Here is a 13,951-nt window from a genome sequence, read left to right on the forward strand (position 1 = left end):
ATAATGATCTCCCTGGTTGCTTTTACCGCATGTTGTGTTTTCAGGTTTCTTTTTTTGGGTGATTTTTGAAAGTAATACCTTTTCTTACCCAATTTTTGCCTTTCAATGATGGAATATTTGTTTCGTTTTAAATAAAAGGGCCCCCGGCAAAAGGTTTTTTTTATAATCTTTTGGGTATTGTGAAATGTGGTGGCATAAGGATAATTTTGAGATAGTTAAATACCCGGTTGGATTGTTTCCACCGGCATAATGTTTTTCCCGCATTTAAAATTTTTTTTTTGTTTTAAATGAAGGTGTGGTTTTTTTGGTTGTTTAATTTGCTTTTGATTAATGATGGAGAAAATTGACCGAAAAGCTTTTTTGTGAAATGTTGTTATTTTTTTGAATTTTCAATTGGAGAATGGCTTTTTTTTGAGTTAATTTTTTAATTTTGGAAAGAGGTTTATGAATTTGACTGTTTTTTGTTTTTTGCTTTTTTAATTTGTTGCTTAATTTTTTTTTTAAAATTTTTTTTATTGAAATTTTCTTTTTTGACGTAATGTTTGTTGTTTTGGGTTAAAAGATTTTCCAAGGTTTAGAGGGTAAATTTGTTTTTTTTTTTTAATTTTCTTTTTATCCTAGGTTGGGGAACCCTTTGACTCATTTGGTATTGGGTATGGATAATGTTTTTGCCGGTTAAATTTTTAACTTTTTTTAAAATTAGTTTTATCCCAAAAGTGGGATTTTGGGTTTGGGCTAGGTTGTTATTTTTTATTTTTATTTGCTTTTTCCACTGATAATAATTTTCTAAAATCCTGGTTTTGGTAATTGTTTTTTTAAAGATTGGTTTAAAACCTTTTTGATTTTTTTTTTTTGAAATTTTGATTTTTTTTATAGAATTTTTTTTTTTTTTTAGGTTTAAAATAGTTTTTGGGGTTTGGATGGTTTTGATTAGTTTGGAATTTTAAATTTTTTTTTTTTAAGAAATTTAATATTTTTTTTGGGCGATTAATTTTTTGTGGGGTTGTAATTTTTAAAAGTTTTTGATTTTCCGGGTGATTCTTTTTTATTTTCTTGTTCAAATGGTTTTTTAACTTGATTTATTTTAGTGATATTAAAATGCTGATGATTGTGGTTTTTTTTATAAAGTAACTTTTGTTGTGGATTATTTTAATTTTTGAGAATGAATTTGGGGTTTTAAGTTTTATTTCGGGAAAAGTGATAAATTTGCTTTCTTGTTTTTTTTTTTTAATTTTTTCAGTTTATTGCAAGAAAGGTTTTTAAATTTAAAAGTAAGGTGAAGGGGAAATTGTTTAATCTTATTGGTGGTTGGTTTTCTATTTTGATGTTCTGATGGTTTTTAGATGTTTTTTTTAAGGAAAAGTTTTTTTTTTGTGTTTTTGGTGGATGTTGGTTTTATAAATGCCTGACGGGGGAATTAATGGGTTTGTTAATTTGGGAAAACGGCCAAATTTTGATAGTTTTTTTTAAAAGTGTTCCTGGTATAAATTTTGATTTGTGTATTTTTGGAATGATTTTTGTGTTTTTTTGCAATTTTTTTAAGATTTTAGTAATTTCTTAGGGAGTTTTTAATTTTTTTCTTGTTTTCGCCTACCTGGTTTAGGTTAAAGTTTGTTGAAGGGTTTGGTTTGGGCTTCTTTCCCCTTTTATAAATTTTAAAGTTTGGGGCCTTGTTTTTAAATGTTTGGTAAAATAATTAAATTTTTGGTCGGGGATTTTTTTTAGGGAGTTGTTTAATTTGTTTTTTTTTTTTGAAATGGGATTTCAAACTTTACTTGTTTGTTAGTTGGGGAATTTTTGGGGTGTTTTTGAGGGAAAATTTTTGGGCTTAAGTTGGAAAATTTTATTTTTTTTTTTCCTTTTTGGTGGGTTTTTTTATTTTTAAAATTACAATTTCTTTTTTCCTTTTTTTAATAGATTTCCAAAGGTTATTGTTTTTTTGGTTTTTTATAGAACCAATCTTGTTTTATTAATTAGTTTGTTTTTTTTTTCTTTCAATTTTTTTTTCCTTTTAATTTTAAATTTCCAATTTGTATTTATTGGGGTTTTTTTTTTTTTAGTTTTTTTGTTGGAATTTTAATTTTTTTCTTGTTTTTTGTGTTAAGGATTAAAATTTTTATTGCTTTGTTAAGGAATTTTGGTTGATGTTTTTTGGTTTTATTTATGAAATTTTAATTTTTTTTAAATTTGTGCTTAAAATATTTTTGATGAGATTTTTGTTTTCAATTATTTTGGTTTTTCCCCAATTTTGTTAAATGGTTTTTTATTTATGATTGGAAAAAAGAATATTTCTGCTTTTCTTGATTTTTGGGTCTTTTGCTTTTTGGCTTTTGAATAGGTTTCAGAATGTGGAAGAAATATTTTTTTATTCCTTAATTTTCTAAAAGACCAAAATTTAATTTTTTTTATTTTTTCTTTTTTTTTTTTTTTGTTTTTGTGGTTTGATTGTTAATTTGAGGTGGGCCGGATTTCTATTGTTTTTTTGTTTTTCTTTTGAATGCTTTTCCTTTTGGGAAGTTGGATGTAACGGTGCATATTTTTATGATTTTTATTGTTTTTTTTTTAGAGGATGAGTTTTTTTATTTTTTTTTGATAATTTTTTCTTTTTGTTGATTGGAAGGTGGCATTTTTGACCTAATGTTTTGTATTTTCCATTTATGTTTTCCCTGTTTAAATGTGTTTTTGTCCATTTGAGGGGTTTACTTTGATTGTTTTTTTCCCTTTTTGGGGGTTATCCTTTTTATGGTTGTTACTAAAATTTGTTTTCCTAATCCCTAATAAAGTTGGTTTTTTTCTTCCTAAATTTTTTTAAATTTGTTTCCTGTTCTTTGTATTTTATAATTTCCCCCTTTGGTTTTCCCCTTTTCCCTTTTATTTTTTTTTTCCCTTTTTTCCCCCAGAATGAAGGGAGGTTTTTTTTAAAAAAATGTCAATTTTTTTTTTTTGAGCCAATTTGGGGTAAAGTTAAATGTTTTCTTAAATTTGAATTGATGTTTTTAGTTTTGTGGGATTTGGTTTTTTTTTCCCTTACCTTTTTCTGCCATATCCCTTTCTATTATTCCCTTTTTATGTTTATAATAAGTTTTAATATTTTTTTTTGTTTCCCAAAGAAAACAATTTGAGTTATTTTTTTTTTGATTTTGGGTTTTGGTTTGGAATCAAATTTTTGTTTTAGTTTGGTTTTTTAAAAAAAAGGAATTCTTGTTTATTAAATTTTTTTAAAGAAAATGTCCAATGGGTGGGTTTATTTTTTGGTGTAAGCTTGGTTTGGTTTTTGGTTTTTTTTAATTAGGGGCCCGATTTGTGTGTTTTTGTTTGGGGTTTTAAATGGTTTTTTGGCTGTTGTAAAATTTTTTTCCCTTAATTGATGTTCTGTTTTTGCCCTTTTTGGGGTTTTTTATTTTGGGTTTTTTCAGGTGTTATAATTTTTTAATGCCTTTTTATTTTGTTTATTAATTGGGGTTTTTTGATGATTTTTGTAAAATAGTCCTGGTTTTTTTTTCAAGTTTTGGAAAATAATAATTTGATTATTCTTGTCTTTTTCCAAGTTTTGTTTTTTGGTTGATAATTATGGTTTTTTTTAGTTTGCTTTTTTTGTTTTGCTTACTAATTTTGCTTTTTAATGAATTTAGTTTTTTTGTTTTGTTTAATTTTTTAAAGAATTTTTTTTCTTGCTTTTTTACTTTTTTTTATATGTCAAATTGAGTTTTAAATTATTTTTTGGTCTTTAATTTTTTTCCATTTTTTTTTTTTTTTAGTAATTATTTTTTTCAATTACAGATCCTACTTTCTTTGGAGTTCTTTGTCTTTTTAATTACAAACCTATTTTAGTGAATTTTTTTTTTTTCAATTCCAAATTTTAATTTCTGAGATTTTTTTTACTTTTTACTTTTAGGAAGTTTGTTTCTTGTAAAACTTCTTTTCTTTCCCCTTTTTCTTCAACTCTTTTGGACAATGGTTCTTCTTAGGGAAGCATCATGAAGGGGAAGTCTGATGATGTTTGCTGTTTGAGGTCTTTAGGGTTTTGACCTGCTCTTTTTTTCTGCATAAAGCTGTATTGTTCTTTTCATCTTTTTTATTATGTTTTAAAGCCTTTAGGGTGGTCTCCCTGGGCAAGGGGGTTTAGCTTCCTCTGGAGCAGGGAAAGAAAACCGATTTCAGGCCCTAGGTATGGGAGTGCCTGGGGGGGTTTTCCCTTCCCCCAACGGAAGTGGATTCAGCACTGGTGGAGCACAAAGTGCCCATTTGGGTTGGGGGTTGTGATTGCCCCTGGCGGATAAAGGGGGAAAGGGTGTACTGCCCTAGGCTGGAGCCTCTTGGGGACTTGTGTTTAGCAGTGACCGCGGACGCAGACTGCCCTGAACTCTGCCCCAGGTTCTGCCCAATGCAAATCGGCCCTGGAAAAGCTCTTCCCCAAGCCGAGGCTCCCCCTGGGCCAGATTGATTAACCCTGGGCTGTGCCCTCCTGCCGTGCGGATCCCAAACTCCCCAAGGGAAAAGCCCGTACTGCAGATTGGGGCTCTTTGGCGAGATCTGTGCTTTACTTTCGGTTTGAGGCCTCCTCAGAAATTTCCCCCAGTCTCCGATCCCCCCGGCCCCGGAACCAACTTTTTTGGCGAGACTGCGATTTTCTTCGGCGGTGAGTTGTTCACTTCTTATCTTTCTGTAGCATCAAGACTATTTTTTGAGGCTCGATATAATATTGATAAAGAGGGTAAAGAAGAGCTTAGAAATCGGGTTTCTTCTCCCCATCTTGGCCCCCCCACCCCCCCACTCCCCCCCCCCCCCCCTCTTATTTTCTTAAGAACATAAACCATACTATCCAAAGTCAACTACATGATGCCATTCAGTCTTGCATTCTGAATCTTATAGAATCATTAAGAGGAAATTGTGAAGAAGTCATAATAGTTGTTCTCTTGGTATAGAACAGAAATATTTTGGGGAAATCTTTGTGCCTATTCATTTCTTATTCTGGATGCATCAATCTATACATTTGAAAATGCTGGGATTATATTTTTCTCATTGTATTGGTATTAGAGACCCATCCACGTCCCTGATTTGTGGTTACTTCTACAATGAGTTTTTCCTGTAAATCAGAATTCAAATGTTCAGATTTTCAACCAAGTCATGAAAGGTCCTATATTTCAACTCAGTTCTCTCCTTTTTTTCTAAGCAGGACACATAAAATTTAATTTCCTGACCTCTTTTACTGATGTATAGAAGTCATTTTTCCACAACATTAGACTAGGTAATCTATTCTTAGGGGAATCTCCTCAAGTTTGACTGATGTTGTACATTTTTCTTACTTTCGTTTCTTTTTAGTTTTTGGTCCTCCCCTTTTGCTGCTGAATCATGGTGTTAATAATGGTAGTGATGATGATGGTGATGATGATGATTATGATAAAGCACATGGGAACAGAGGAGATACATTTACTACGTCATGATGCCAAGAGGAAAGAAAGGGGAGAAAGGTCAAGCTTTTCATTCCTGAATTTAAAGCAAAATAACAAAATCTCTTTAGGAGCCTCTCACATGATTTAATTCGTAGATTGTTTTCATTGTCTGTTTTTTGTTTATTTATTTGTTTGTTTTTTTTTATATTTGAAAATAAAAAAGTGTTAGTTGATTGACAGTTCTATAGACCAATATTCTCTTAATTTACATTAGGGTAAGAATTCTGTAGGCTTCTTTCCCATCAACACAAACTTCATCTCTCATGCATTCTCTGAGAATATAAGAATGAATTTTAGATTTTGTTTATGTTTGTTATGTTTTTAAATAAGGCTTATCACAGTGACATTCATCCAATAGGCAAAATCTCTTGATGATCATAATGTGAGACCCCTTTAGTTCTCATGAATTTTTTTTTATTTCTTTGCTTTTAACTACTTTTGGTTTTATGGTCCATCAGATAAGGGAATCCAGTCAATAAGCTCTTGTTTCATCTCTCCACAAACAAGACAGTGGGCAGCTTTCAGACTGGAATAACTTCCAGTCACAACCAATTTGTATCAGATTCGAACTGCTGAACTGGAAATCAAATGAAACATGCTGAATTCCTTAAATCCAGAGTCCTATTCTAGACCTAGGTAGAAGACGAAAAATGAATTAATGAATTACAAGGGTGTAGACAGGCCATTTAGAAAATGAACCAACAGGTGATAACACCTACTTTGTGTAATAAAGACACACTTTGCAATGTGAGAGGTGCAAAGATTAATTTAAATAGTACCTATTGTAAGGAATGTAATATGGTTAGCTACAGTCAAAATATATTTTAAAGATAAATATCAAAACATATATGCTGCATAGTAGATAGGGTATTAGACTTAGTGTCAGGAAGAGCCTATTTCAAATTATACTTCAGACACATTAGCAGTGGGACTCTAAATGAATCATTTAACTATATTGAGTCTCACTTTCCTCATTTGTAAAATTGGAATGATAATATCATCTATCATGATGAGTTGTTTTAAGGATCAAATATGATTATCTCTATCTATCTATGCAGAAAAATAAGTAGATAGCTACCTCTGAGACTAGCTCTCCATCTCATTTATTAGGTCTGTGCCACATTGATATCAAACACAAATAGCAGCAGGTTCTCTAAACTGTTACACAAGAATTATTGTAGTCTTCACATTGATGTAGAAACCCACATAATAACATTATTCATACTCATATTTTTATTTGTTTGGTTTAATATTTACCAATTACATTTTAATCTGGTTCTGGTTTCAGGGAAGTGTACTTTGTAGTTGTTGCATGCATGTTTGACATCTCTGCACTTAGAGGGCAGCTACTACTATCATTTAAATGTATACATTGGTTCTATCCTATTATAATCATAGCTCATGAGATCCTGATTGGTGTATTGACTTTTAAGAGTGAGACAAATGAAAGGCATCTTCTGAGATGGTTAGTAAGATAAGTAACTACAAAATATTTTCCTTATAAATTAATTCTATGGTCTTACAAATACTCCATTTGTCCCAGGGAAAAGTGAGCAAACTTAGAGGATAGTCTTTAAAGCATAACTAAGTCATACTTTGAAGGAACATATAAAGCCAAGAAAATCGATACTTCTACCCATTCATGTGACTAATTGATGTCCCTCTCTTTGTGCTGTTTTCATCATAGATTGGATATTTGCAAGGCAGAATACTCATCTGGCCCTCCTGGTTTTCTCTTCTCCAAAATTCCATTCTTGGTCATCAAGTTTCTCTTGAACCCACATTTGTTTCTCTTTTAGTTTTTAGTTATAGTCAGTTCTTCAATCTTCCCATCCAGGATCAATATCATTTCGGAAAAATAGAAAGTAATCTTAAATTGTAATTATGCTCAAAGGTAGAGTTAAGGAAACCATGAAAAAACTATAGAAAACAGGAAAATTATTTATTAGTAAAGCATCAGGGAAAAATACAGTTACACTATCCTCCAATCTTCCAGTAGAGTGTACAACCTCAGATATGGCTGCATGAAAGGGAAGAAGAGAGAGTAGCATTCAGAAATCCTATTGCTGAGACAAACAGTCAGAGGGAGAAAGTGGGAAAGGAAAATTTGCCTCATAAAACAAAAAATTTCTGAATTTAGATTTTTAAAGTGTCCATAGGTGGAAGTGGTTGGGACTTTAGTTGGCAATGCATTCCAATGAACTCTTTTTGCTGCTTCTGATGAATATGTGGAATTGTCTCCTCATTTACTCATTATCACTTACAAAAAAAAAAAAAAAAAAACAAACAAACAAAAAAATAAAACAGGAAGATCTGACAATTCAAGCATTCGTCTTTAGCTTCTGTTGTTTTCTATTAGCAACAGGAGCATATTCTTTTAGTGAAACACAAAAGCTGGTACCCTGGGCTACTGCTGTGATATGCAGTGTGCAGAGCAGATTCCCTTATTCAGAGAGGAGCTCTGAAAGGTGGTTAGAGTCTGTTTTAGCACTTTATTTGTCCCAATTATGTGCTCCTGCCTATTAGGCTGAATAGAACATTATGGCATTGTTTATCGCACACTTTCTATTCTCTAATAACACTGTTGTTTATTACCACAAACATGCTATATGCAGTTAGCTCTGCTTCTGTTAGTTGTTTTCTGTTAATCTCCATTACTCTTCTCTTCTGCCTCCACATTTGCCTTGGGTTTATTTTTTATTTTTTTATTTTTTTCTTGCACAGAACAATGTAGAATCCACTGCGTGATGTTGAAAGACAATTTCTTAAAGAAAGCTTCTAGGTAACTAGAGAAGACGCCAATACAAGTGATACTATTGGAAGAAATGCAATATATATATATATATATATATATATATATATATATATATATATATTCTTCTAAATATAATGCGAAGACAAGTACGTGCCTGTGTTTTTCTTTCTGGGCACTTCATGATGAAGCTGGAGGAATATTATATAGTTAGATAAGAGCAGGAATAAATATATCAGATTTATCTAGACTTCCCTTAAGTTTTGTTTTTCATATCTCCTTCCCAAAAACATCTACCATATGCAGCTACATGGTCTTTCCATTGAGGATATAGAAAATATAATGGCATTTTGCTATTTCCTCAGACTGAGATGGACTGATAGCTTCACACTGTATTTTCATAATGAACATCCATATATAATCAAGAGACAATTATCTGCCTTTAGACATTTAAAAGTCTATAATAAAAACCTAATCAAATAAGGGCTCATCTAAGCTTACATAAAATAATGCCTTGAAGTTTCACAGAATACTGGAGTTGGTATATAGAATGATGTTCAGAATATAAAACTCATTTCTCTTTTTTGTATAGATAAGAAACTTGAAGACAAAAAAGTTAAATGAATCCTTCCTTCTTTTTTGCAGTAATATTTTATTTTTTCTAAATACATGTAAAGATAATTTTCAACATTCATTTTTGTAAGACTTTGTGGTCCAAATTTTTGTCATCCCCTCTTTTATCTCCCTCCTCCCCCAGACAGCAAACAAACTGATGTAGGTTAAATGCATGTGATCCTTTTAAAAATATTTCCATATTTATCATGAGTCAAATGAGTTCTTAACCATTGATCTCATACTTTCTTGCTTCAAATGATGTTGCCAAGATCACCAAATTAATTGCTAACAATTGAAAGGAAGTGCATATATATATTTGCTAAGGCAGTTGAGCTTAAGTGACTTGCCCAGGATCACACAGATAGGAAAGGTTAAGTGTCTGAGGTCAGATTTGAACTCAGGTCCATCTGGCTGGTGCTCTATCCACTATGCCACTTAGCTGTACCTATTAGTTCTTTTAAAGAAAAGGGAAAGATCACCATTACAATTTTGTTGATGGAAAAAGAAGATCCAGGGAAGTCAAAAGGTAAGAATCAAGTTTCATTGAATATCATTGGGAAAGAAATTCAGAAAAGTCAAGGGCTATCGAAGTTAGGTTTTGGGGTGGTAAAACTAATTTACCTGTGAAGAATAAAGCATTCTTTGTATTGGACTACAGATTGGATCTAGTATTTTATGATATAGGTAACTCTCAAATGAGTAATTTCTTTTTGCTAATGCAAGTCAGTATCAAATCTGAAATTTATACTCATAGGGTAATATCACACAGCCTGGATGTATTAAAAGCTGGAACCAAACCCAGCATTTCTTGACTCTGAAATCAGGTTTCTATGTACTAAATAATATTTCCTCTCATTCTTTACATAAAATAAAAAGGTAAATTTTATAGAAAACATTTTCATAGTTCTCAGGCTTCTCCATTCCAGTAACAATTCTGTGTGATTGGGTTAACTGGGATCCTTTAATTCATCAGGTTCATCCTCTTCATTATGTGAATGTCCCAAAACATCATATCCAGCATAGTTCATGAGTTACATAGCTATATATGAGGCATGAACTGTTTTCTTTAGTTTTTCTGAATGTGTGAAGTATAGGTTGGGGCCATATGACATTATAGGGAGTGAAGCCCTGAAAGTGTATTCAGGAAATGGATTCTTTTTTTTTTTTTTAATAACTTTTTATTGACAGAACCCATGCCAGGGTAATTTTTTACAACATTATCCCTTGCACTCACTTCTGTTCCGATATTTCCCTTCCCTCCCTCCATCCTCTCCCCCAGATGGCAAGCAGTCCTATACATGTTAAATAGATTACAGTAGATCTTGGATACAATATATGTGTGTAGAACCGAACAGTTTTCTTGTTGCTCAGGGAGAATTGGATTTAAAAGGTATAAATAACCTGGGAAGAAGAACAAAAATGCAAGCAGTTTACATTCATTTCCTCGTGTTCTTTCTTTGAGTGTAGTAGCTTCTGTCCATCCTTGATCAATTGAAACTAAGTTAGATCTTGTCTTTGTTGAAGAAATCCACTTCCATCAGAATATATCCTCATACAGTATCGTTGTTGAGGTATATAATGATCTCCTGGTTCTGCTCATTTCGCTCAGCATCAGTTCATGTAAGTCTCGCCAATCCTCTCTGTATTCGTCCTGCTGGTCATTTCTTACAGAACAATAATATTCCATAACTTTCATATACCACAATTTACTCAACCATTCTCCAATTGATGGGCATGCATTCATTTTCCAGCTTCTGGCCACTACAAACAGGGCTGCCACAAACATTTTGGCACATAAAGGTCCCTTTCCCTTTTTTAGTATCTCTTTGGGGTATAAGCCCAGTAGAGACACTGCTGGATCAAAGGGTATGCACAGTTTGATAACTTTTGGGGCATAGTTTCAAATTGCTCTCCAGAATGGCTGGATGTATTCACAATTCCACCAACAATGTATCAGTGTCCCTGTTTTCCCACATCCCCTCCAACATTCTGCATTATCTTTCCCTGTCATTCTGGCCAATCTGACAGGTGTATAGTGGTATCTCAGAGTTGTCTTAATTTGCAATTCTCTGACCAATAGTGATTTGGAACACTTTTTCATATGAGTAGTAATAGTTTTAATTTCATCGTCTGAAAATTGTCTGTTCATATCCTTTGACCATTTATCCATTGGAGAATGGCTTGATTTCTTATAAATTAGAGTCAATTCTCTATATATTTTGGAAATGAGTCCTTTATCAGACCCTTTGACTGTAAAAACGTTTTCCCAGTTTATTGTTTCCCTTCTAATCTTGCCTGCATTAGTTTTGTTTGTGCAAAAACTTTTCAATTTGATATAATCAAAATTGTCAATTTTGTAGTCAATAGTGATCTCTAGTTCTTCTTTGGTCATAAATTCCTTCCTCTTCCACAGGTCTGAGAGGTAAACTATCCTATGCTCTTCCAATTTATTTATGATCTCATTCTTTATGCCTAGATCATGAACCCATTTTGACCTTATCTTGGTGTACAGTGTTAAGTGTGGGTCAATGCCTAGTTTCTGCCATACTAATACAGGAAATGGATTCTAATACACAAAGTGTTATCCCCATAACACTGGTGAGAAATGGGAAGTGCAGGGAAAATTACACTCAATTTAAATGTGAGGAAACTTTGAGACACAGAGAAGTTGTGACTAGTAAGTGTCTTGGTGAGACTTTAGCCAATATCTCTTGGCTGTACCTCTTAAAATTTTCTCATTACATCACTTAATTCTGTCAAGCTATTAAATCAAGTCAAAAAACATTGAATAAGAACCTACTATGTACCAGCACTTTGCTAAGAACTGGATATACAAAGAAAGGTACAAAGGTTAAAAAAAAAAGATAAAAAAAATGCTTTCAAAGCATTCTGAGTTTAAGGGGGGAATAAATATGATATATAAATGATATATTAGAGATAATCACAGAGGGAAGAAACTAGTAATAAGTAAAAAAAAAGTTAGGATAAATAATTGCACCTGAGGGGGTTAGACTAATTTAACACTAATATCTATTTTAGTTCTTTAAAAAAAAAAGGTTTAATGAAATGTTGCCCTGGAGGCTGGGATTCAGAAATTATTTTATAATTCAGCATGGTATAGTGGAAAAGATTCTGATCATAGTGAAGCTCAGAAGCAAAGTTTCCATATCTATAAAATAAGATCAATAACACTTGTTCTATTTACTTCCTATAGCAGTGAAAAAAATACTTTATTTACTACATAATACTTTATAAATCTTTTTTTCCAAAAATTTTTTCATCTATTTTTAGATTTTGATGTAGCACTAACTTATGCACAATGAGGCATATTATGACCTACATATGCATATAGACAAAATTCAATATTTGAACAATTTCTGAATTAACGAATGATATTGGTGAGCTAGTTAGGAAAAGCATTGCTATTAATATTCTTAGATGGGGTAGTTAAGATTAATAAAGATTAAGTTGTCTTATAGCTACTCAGTGAAAGTTAAAGGTTTTTTTTACTGTGCGATAAAATAGTAGCTTTCCAGGAACAGAGATTTAGAAGTCACTGATTTAGAAAGCTCCCCAGCAAGATTCAGAAACAGTGACTGCAAACACATTGCATTTTGTGTTGTTGTTTTTCTTATTAGCAATTTAGTCAAAGATTTAAAGCCAGAAGATATCTTGTTATAGATTAAGAAACTAAGGACCAGGAATGTGAAATAATTTGTTTGATGTCATGCAACTAGAAAGTGGTATAGCTGCAAAATGAACACAGCACCTATCAAACACACTTTTCATTTTATCAACCATACTGTTAATGCATGTAAATTAGATGAAAAGACCAGTGGGCTTTGAGACCACTTAAGAGGCTTTTCCTCTTTCCATAAACATAGAGAGAGAAAATATCTCATCAAGGTAGGGTTATTATAAGCTGCTAAATCATAAAGATCTTAGTGTAAATGTATGAATTAATTTATCAGGTCCATTCCTGTGAACAGATTTTAAGTGTGTTGAGCACAAAACAGTTTACTTAAGGGAGAAGAGAAGTATACCATTAAGAGGAAGGAAGTTTCAGATGAATGAGTTTCTAGTTACTAGAAGCTACTTTCAGACCTAAATTTTTGTTTGGATGGCAGGTGTTCCCACAGATTGAGTTCTCAATCTAGAGTCATCAAGAGTTGAGTTCAAATTTGACCTTAGACCCTATTTGTACAGATACTTTACAGTCCAACCCTGTCACCTTTCATTTATTTATTTGGCTTAAAAATATGGAATGCTTCATGAATTTGTGTCTCATTTTTGCATAGGGGCCATTCTAATCTTCCCTGTAATGTTCCAATTTTAGTAGGTGTGGTGCTAAAACAAGCACCCTTCCCTGTATTTTAAGTTTTAAACTTTGGCCTGCTTTCCTAGTTATAAACTCCAAAAGTCCTAAGAATCTAAGCAAATGAGATATGCTTTTTTGACCATATCTGAAAGTAGAGACATTTTAATGATGGATGTTCTTTCTGATTCTTCACTGGACCTGGAAGAGCAGATTATAAGTAGAAAAATCACTGAAATCTCCCTCCTGTTGTGAAATAGAAATAATAATCAGAGCTCACATTTCTGTGTTGTCTTCCTCTATCAAAATGTGCAATCCTTGAAGATTTAGACTGACTCACTTGCAATCATAACTTAGGAGCTAAGTATGGTTGCTGGCTAATATAGCTTAAGGAATGATCAGCTATGAAAGACTTGGTTCTTCTCAGTGGTCCAAAGCAATCCCAATAGAATTTGGACAGAAAATGTCATCTGTAGATGTAAATGTAGAAAAACCAAGAAGACTGAATGTTTCCTGCTATCAATATATGCTATTTTCACTTCTTTTTCTGTTGTTGTTTTTTTAATTTCTCCTATGGTTTTTTCCCTTTTGCTCTTATTTTTTATCTTCTCCCTTTTGTGTATTAAAATAAATAAATTTACTGGAAAAAAATACTAAGTAGAAAAAAAAACTATTTATTAATTCATATGACATTTTGTTGGATTACAGTTTAAAGACACAGAAGAAATCTCATTTTGGAAATGAGTAAACTGAAGATCAGACTTTGTCTACCATTAAGGTAATAAGTATCAAGGATAGAATCTAAACCCAAATTTT

The 13,951-nt window shown here is 32.1% G+C and overlaps 1 non-coding gene across 1 annotated transcript; it reads right to left on the bottom strand.

The window, feature by feature from the left end:
• Nucleotides 1-13,073: 13,073 nt before the first annotated feature.
• Nucleotides 13,074-13,180, bottom strand: LOC111718985. The gene has a single exon (XR_002769325.1). It is a non-coding gene; the product is annotated as a U6 spliceosomal RNA (small nuclear RNA).
• Nucleotides 13,181-13,951: the final 771 nt, after the last annotated feature.

This window comes from Sarcophilus harrisii, chromosome 1, assembly GCF_902635505.1.
Source record: "Sarcophilus harrisii chromosome 1, mSarHar1.11, whole genome shotgun sequence".
In the NCBI taxonomy this organism is placed as follows: domain Eukaryota; kingdom Metazoa; phylum Chordata; class Mammalia; order Dasyuromorphia; family Dasyuridae; genus Sarcophilus; species Sarcophilus harrisii.